The sequence below is a fragment of the Bombus impatiens genome, unplaced genomic scaffold (assembly GCF_000188095.3).
Source record: "Bombus impatiens unplaced genomic scaffold, BIMP_2.2 scf_0257, whole genome shotgun sequence".
In the NCBI taxonomy this organism is placed as follows: domain Eukaryota; kingdom Metazoa; phylum Arthropoda; class Insecta; order Hymenoptera; family Apidae; genus Bombus; species Bombus impatiens.
Genome location: NT_176676.1, coordinates 1288343 through 1295518, shown reverse-complemented (window position 1 = coordinate 1295518; position 7176 = coordinate 1288343).

Here is a 7176-nt window from a genome sequence, read left to right as displayed (position 1 = left end):
ATATATATAAATATATATATATATTTATAATTTCATTAAATATTTCATATCTATCTCATCGTATTTGGTTGTGTGAGAAGTTACTTATAAATTTACCTTAATGCCAATTTTGTAGTTTCACTATAAATAAATTGATAATTAAAACAAAATTGCTAAATATAATTTTGTAGCAGTTTAAATAACGTTGTATCTATATGATAAATTTATATTGGATATATTACTCACAAATTGCATATATTTTTCGTGTATACGAATATCATATCTACCGTTCATGTTTGCATATTTTGTGTGCATAAATATCATATGGTTTTTGAATATTTTATAATACACCTATAAACATCTGTAATGTAGTCATGATATTAAGTCACAGTTCATTGCAATTCGTATCATCAACTACAATCTTCTTTACATTCTTTATCTATCACCATAATCTTGGACCAGTGACTTAACAAGATGTTCGAATATTTGCCACAGAATTTTTTTATTTCTTTTGTGTGCATTATGCAGAAATTTTGGATATTACTTCGATAACACTGTAGTGGTATACTACTGTCGTTATTGTAATAGTAAAATTCAAACGAATCTGAAAATAAAGAAGTTACAAGACATTTATTCGAAATACTTAGTGAAAAATTAGTATACAGCATGAATAGTAACCTTAGTTCCGCTGAATTGTTTCAATCATTTTCGATCAATTCCACTTTTCTAATGTTAAACAATATCTCAAATTTGAGCAAATTGTTATTTGTATACATCATTCGTTTTATGTTAAACGTTCTCTTAAAATATTAGAAACCTGTTTTATTTGCTAAAATAAGCAAGATTGAAATGTAAAAATTTGAGGATTGCAGTAGGGTTAAACATACAATTAGTGCCAAGGATAGACCCACGATATATTGCGACTTATTAATATAGCGAATAATAGATCGTTCAAATATTTTGGTAATCTTCGCGAAGTTTATGCTTCCAATAAATATCTGCAACTTGTATATACATATACAAATCCGTTTCAAATTTTATATTAATTATTTTTTAATTTTATATTAATATATGTCGTGTCTCGTTACATTGCTAACTAGATTGCAAAATGTCTTGTATCACATGTACATAAAAAGTTTTTAAGAGTGTTGCAATACCTTTGTACGATACTGTATATAGCAAATATATTCGGTGACTTATGATTGTGATCAAGAATGTAGATTCCTTTTCTCCCGTTGAAAAGAAATAATTACATCGAGTCGATATATCCGGTTACAACTTGACACGAGCCCTCTCGTTGCTATATACGCGGCCGTGCGGGCTTATCATAAATTATTGCCCACAGAAAAGAATTCCTTTCTGCAATCGAACTTTACGATCGGGCCGCGCCGCTTATTGAGACGCGCTGCTTTGGCAAACGTTAACAAGGATGCAACAAAACGAGCTCGCCCAAGAGTGTGGCCAGCCTGTTAAACGCTGGCTTTCTTACCCGGCCTCCACGGGGAAGAAACTGCGGTTAATTAGGGGTTTTTTCCACGTGTTAAAAACCGCGAAAGAACCGCGATTGGCTTATGGCGAACTCAATAAATTTGGAGATAGACGGTGTGTGTAATCATGCTTCGCGTATGTCGTGACGTGACAGATTGACAATGTCCGAGAAGTTTTTTTTCGAATAGATATTCTTCGTGTGAGAGCTCGTTTGTTTCACAAAATAAAGCGTTGACGACAGGCTGTTGAGTATGTTAAGAGATTTTTTTATTGAAAGGTATAAAACATTTTGTAAATGAATATCACTATGTTTTTGAAATCGTTAAAAGACTCAATTAATACTTTCGTTGGTTGATTCATTGATATTGCGATCAATTAGGCAACATAACTTTTTTTCAGGCTTTCGGGATATCAAAATTTAGATTTTAGAAATAAATCTTGACTTTAACCCCTTAACCTACGGTTTACGTTGGAGAATTTTGGGTTGAAAACGTAAACAAGCTATTATATATTATATTATATATTATATTTGGCCCGATCATCGGCTATGCCCGTAATATTTACGTTTGACACGGTCATCTACTACGGGCTATGCCCGTAATATTTACGTTTGGCCCGATCATCGTACTACGGGCTATGCCCGTAATTGTAGGTTAAGGGGTTAATATTAACTTCTACGAGGATACTTAATATATATTATAATATTACAACAGTTGCATTTGACATAGTGCTATAGCTACAAAGAAGTTGTAAAGTAAGGGGTTAATTGGACAAATTTCTTTACTACATATTTTCTTATTTCTAATTGAGATTAGATGCTACATTGAACACATATGTGTATAATGAAAGATGTTTCGATTATTAAATGGAACTAATTTCTCCAATTATCAATTTACCTTTCACAATTATCCAAGTGTCCAACCTAACCCCAAGTAGAATAATATGTGATAAATAGGTATCAATCTTTTACTTAACCACGTAACTTAACATATTCGCTTGACTCCTCGAATTGCACGTTTTCAACAAATCAGCGATAGAGCAAGAATATTTCTTGACAGAGATGTTAGAAATTTCACTCTCTTTCCACGAACGTGTACGTCCCATCACCTTCACACAATCCTTTAATTTCTCCTTCGATTTCCAAAGCGGATCCCTATTTTCACTTTAGTCGCGTGTATATGTGTTCGCTTGATGATAATTGAAACAGCGAGTAGTCAGCCGTAACGCTATAAAATTCAAGCAGATTGTCGACCATTAAATCGCGGCGGCATTTTAAAGCGTCGCGTCGCATCGATCGGTGATCTCTATAGGGCGACCGGGTACGAGGTACGATCGTTAACGTATCGTCGCCGCAGATGGAAACGCGTCGTTAATCAGATAAGAGGGCTTCGAGAACAGGCAGGGGCGTATCATCGTAATATCTCATCAACCTGGTCACGTACATCGAAAGCGCAAAACGAACTCGACCAAATGGCTGGTTGCTCTAAACGTGAGCCCTCTTGTGGTTTGAGAGCTGATTTACGAAGGCGCGAATTAGCCCGTAATTGCCCCTAAACGGATCGAGCATAAATATATATCGAGTTACCCTTCTCTTGCCTTTACTGTACGACTTTATCGCACGTAAATCGGCCGTTAACCACGTTCCTTCCTCTTTCTTTCGCTCTTTGCTCTCGTCCACGCCCTCGTGCTCCTTTCCAACGATCGACTGGACTGGAATCGCGTGGGATCACCGGCAATGACGCGTAACTGATTGTAGTTCGGTTAGTTAGTCCAACGAGGAATATCGTAGAGATTCTTGCAGAGAGAGAAAGAGAGGCAGATGGGTATTATGATATTATATGGCGGCTGTTGGCCGTGCTCGAGGTAAATACAGCGTTTAATTGTCGAATCGTTCCGACGCTGATCGAGTCTCATTAGCGGGCGCCTGCATTCCTGAAATGTCAATTAGGAATGTTGCACGTGGTGGTCCGGATAAACGGAGCTGCTGATCCCCTCGTTCCACGTCGTGAGTACGAAATTGGTATCACATAATGGGCAGCTTCTTTTTTGTAATTTTCTGCAAATCGTTTACTCCGATTTTATCAGTTTTCCGCACAGTAATTTCACCATTTTCATATAGGATGTTTGTTCTGTCAAGCAGCTACGTGTACCCGATATTACGGATTAAATTAAATGTGAACTTGATTTTTAAGGAGGAAATAGTGCAAATAGTATCTGTCAATTGAACTATGGACCTCCATTTGCGACCTATAAAGCATTATTTCCACCATACTTATTACAAGCTCCATCACAAATCGATCACAATGGAAAGCACGAATTTGTTATTCTCGCACTAACGCATAACGTTTTAAAGGACTTGTTCACGCTCTTCATACTCGATTCCCTCTTCCTCTTTGTGACAAAGAGAAATATAGATTTCTTTTATTCAACAACTTTTCGCCTAATTCAGATAGTGAGGTATCAAAATCGAATGTCCCCGAGAGAATGATCGAATATCGCAATTGATATTCGCGATTTATCGAAATAAACCCCAAGCGAAACTGATTTCTTAGGAGGAATAATAGCTAATCGAACTATGTGCATTTATCTGTGATATTTTCCATATTTATCTGTGATATATTCCAGATTCCATCGCAAAATCATCGATCTCAGTTTCTAACGAATCCCACAGTAAAAGCACGAATATTTTTGTTCTCGTATTAAGGCAAATTCATCTGGAGTCTTTTTTCAAAGGATTTGAGGCTCTTCTTACTTGACTCTTTTTCGTCTTTGTGACAAAGAGAAGCCGATATAAAGAAACATTGTAACAGAACCGATCATAAAAATGGTACTATATCCTTCCTCTCGTATGGGCATCAAGCATAAATCTCCCTGGATGAATGTAACCAGTAGGGCATAACCGCCTAACAGGGCCTCCAGTCAGAACAAAGTCTGGCCATTAAAACGTTCTCTCCTCAACAAAGTAGCTCTACACACACACACACACACACACACACATACACACACATACTCAGAAGCGAACCCTCTACTAGTCCTGGACATCGACGCCAGGTTGGCTAATAAAATGTTACAAATTCGTCGCACGGAGGGTAGTTTATGGCGCGTGTGAAGCCTTCATCGAATACACCGGCTTTTGCAAACGGCCTTTATAACCTCCGCTGCCTTATTATTCCCTTTGTAGCCTTTTACGATCGCGCACGGGTCCTTGAGCCTCATGCAACCGGCAACGTGTGGGTTAAATCGATTTAATTCGTAACCAGGCTGAATCGAGATCCACAGCAGGTTAGAGCGTCCCTCGGTTTACGAGATGGAAATATATGGTAGTTCGAAACGCGTGTATGTTCCCTGTTCGTTTTCATCCTTCCATCCTTCCATCCTTCCTTCCATCTTTCCTTCCTTCAGACTATAAATCATAAGGTTCTTCGGTTAGACGTGACCCTTTGCAACCGCCACCTTTCACAGTAACAATTTCGTAGCAAAAGTGTTTCAAAGTCGGTGGTCGATTCAAGGTTTCAAGGCAAGGATGGTTTTCAGTTCACACGGCGGAAGATATCAGTGAATTATGTCGCTAGATTTTATTGATGGATCGCGAGGGTTTGTTGTTGACGACTAAGGATACATCGTTGCCTATGTCTAATGGAAACTTTTAACTACTGTAACGTTCCATCGTAAAAATGTACTTAAAGTTCTGATAATCCTTAAATCGTTTGCGAATTTTAAGTTCAGAATAACTTGAATAGGATTTGGATTTTATAGTTATACTTAGGCAGAGGGAAGGTGGAATGTTTAGGTGCAACGAATTCTAACTTCATTGGCATCATGTAAAAATCTTGTCTGTTTGCACGAAGTATAATTTGTATAAGGGATAATAGAACTTTTGGATAATAGAACAGCTATTTTCTTGATGTGTATCTTCAAACATGCACATATTTCGAAAGAAAATATAAGTATTAATAATAGCAATCACAAAAAATAAAATTAAATATGATTCGATCAACGATTTATGGGCCGAAACTGTTTTACTTGCGATATCACACAACATTTTTGAAAACTTTAATTCGATAAAGTTACGTTCCTTTAGTGTCTCATACCACTTTACTTTTGTTTCTAAGGTCTCAAATGCTTCATAATACTGAATAATGTCATTATTACAATTATATTATATTTATTCCAATTCGTTATTCGAAGCATACATAACGATAGCATTATGCTCAATTAAAGAATTATTTTGTGTTTTGTTCTGATAATTAGCATCACATGCAATCGTTCTCGTCACGGCGACATTACGCTCTGTTGTGCTAAGCTCCTAGTAAGGAGCGTTGTATATGAATCGCTTTAGATCGGTCTTTTATATAGTAGACTGTTCGAATAACAAATTTTTTTATTAGGTTGTCCGAAAAGTTTCTTTCGTTTTACAAGGAAATAATAGATGCACAATGTTTTTTGTTTTATATTAGTTTGTTGAATTATGCACGAACGTAATAATAGAAATAGAATGAAATGGAATAAAATAATATAAAACAGAAATTGTTGTTCATCTATTACCATCTTACAAAACGAAAGAAACTTTTCAGACAACCTAATACAATTGATGCTTTCAGCATGTGATTAAAACTATGAACAAAACTAGCTTCTTTCGAGTTAATTCGAGAGTTCATTCCAGGAAGAGCGGTCTCTCTGGAAGAACCAAACTATACAAAAAGTTAGATATTTCTGGAAGTAAATTGAGCAATGAAACGTGACTATTTTATGCAACATTGAGACATCCTATTTCCTTATATTCCATCGTATCTGACAATTCCTATTTGAATTTCTCTTTTTCCTCATATCCTCAATTAACTCTTCTCATAGAAGACGGAGCTTTGTTTCAACTCAATTAAAACCACGTCGCAAATTTTCACAGCGCTTTAGATCCTCGATCTACCAGCGGGTTCGATAAAACGGAAGGCATCGCAGCAGCGAATCGTGTTTTATAGTGCCCGTAAACACCGTTAAGAAGATGTTACCGCGAATACGAATAAATTCAATAGTCGATCATCGTTCCTGAAGGTACATCGAAGATTTTTACATTTTAATGTTCCTCGACAGGAGGACCAATTACTCGGCTGATTCCATGATGTTTTTTACCGTGAACGGAGTGGTTGCTGTGCCATAGACATTTATGTTCGGTTCATTCATTAACCGGCGCAAGTGGAAGGTTTCATCGACACATTTCACCCTATACGCGGTATCCAAGATCCTGAAACTGCTGGTAATTACTTTGCGTTGTCCCATGTCGTGGAGATTTCACTCAGCTGGTACAGTGGGTCGTATATTTTGACAGTTACGACGGTTCTTAACGATCGGATTAATTTTTATTGCGACGCGACGAACATCGCGAAACTGAAAGCTCAAGAGGAAGAATTTCGTATCGCTTTTATACGCGTCCCCCTAGAGTGCCATCGACAATTCACGAACATTTTTATCTTGAAACTGTGGTTTCGTGTCTCTGCTACTCGAGGGTCGTTCAACTATAAATGTTATACACGGTGACACAGAAATATGTATACGGTTTCTAACTTTAGCAGGTTCCTCGAAATGTTATTATGCTGTGTGGAACTGATTTGTGTTTATCAACTTTTAACTTAATTATTATAATCATTTTTATTTAAGGGATAACTCGACTAATAGATTAATTTTCGTGATTAATAATTTAGCTGAAAAATAATT